At 33.2% G+C, this 220-nt stretch overlaps 1 pseudogene; it reads left to right on the forward strand.

Moving 5' to 3' along the window:
• Positions 1-14: 14 nt before the first annotated feature.
• On the forward strand, positions 15-109 carry LOC145719193 (U6 spliceosomal RNA; annotated as a pseudogene).
• The last annotated feature ends 111 nt before the right edge of the window (positions 110-220 follow it).

The following is a 220-nucleotide window of genomic DNA, read 5'->3' on the forward strand; positions in this document are numbered from 1 at the left end:
AAATATGACAGGTGGGGCTCGCCTTGGCAGCACATATACTAAAATTAGAATGATACAGAGGCCCGTGTGCAAGAATGACATGCAAATTCCTGAAGCATTCCATAATTTCTAAAAACTGCTTGTAATTAATTATGTAAACAACATAAAATGTAAGAATTATGAGAAAAAAAGGTGTAAGAGTCATGTTTGCTCACACTATATGATTTACCTAAAATAGAAA

This window comes from Leptonychotes weddellii, unplaced genomic scaffold (assembly GCF_054177405.1).
Source record: "Leptonychotes weddellii isolate Sample4059 unplaced genomic scaffold, ASM5417740v2 HiC_scaffold_337813, whole genome shotgun sequence".
Taxonomy (NCBI): Eukaryota; Metazoa; Chordata; class Mammalia; order Carnivora; family Phocidae; genus Leptonychotes; species Leptonychotes weddellii.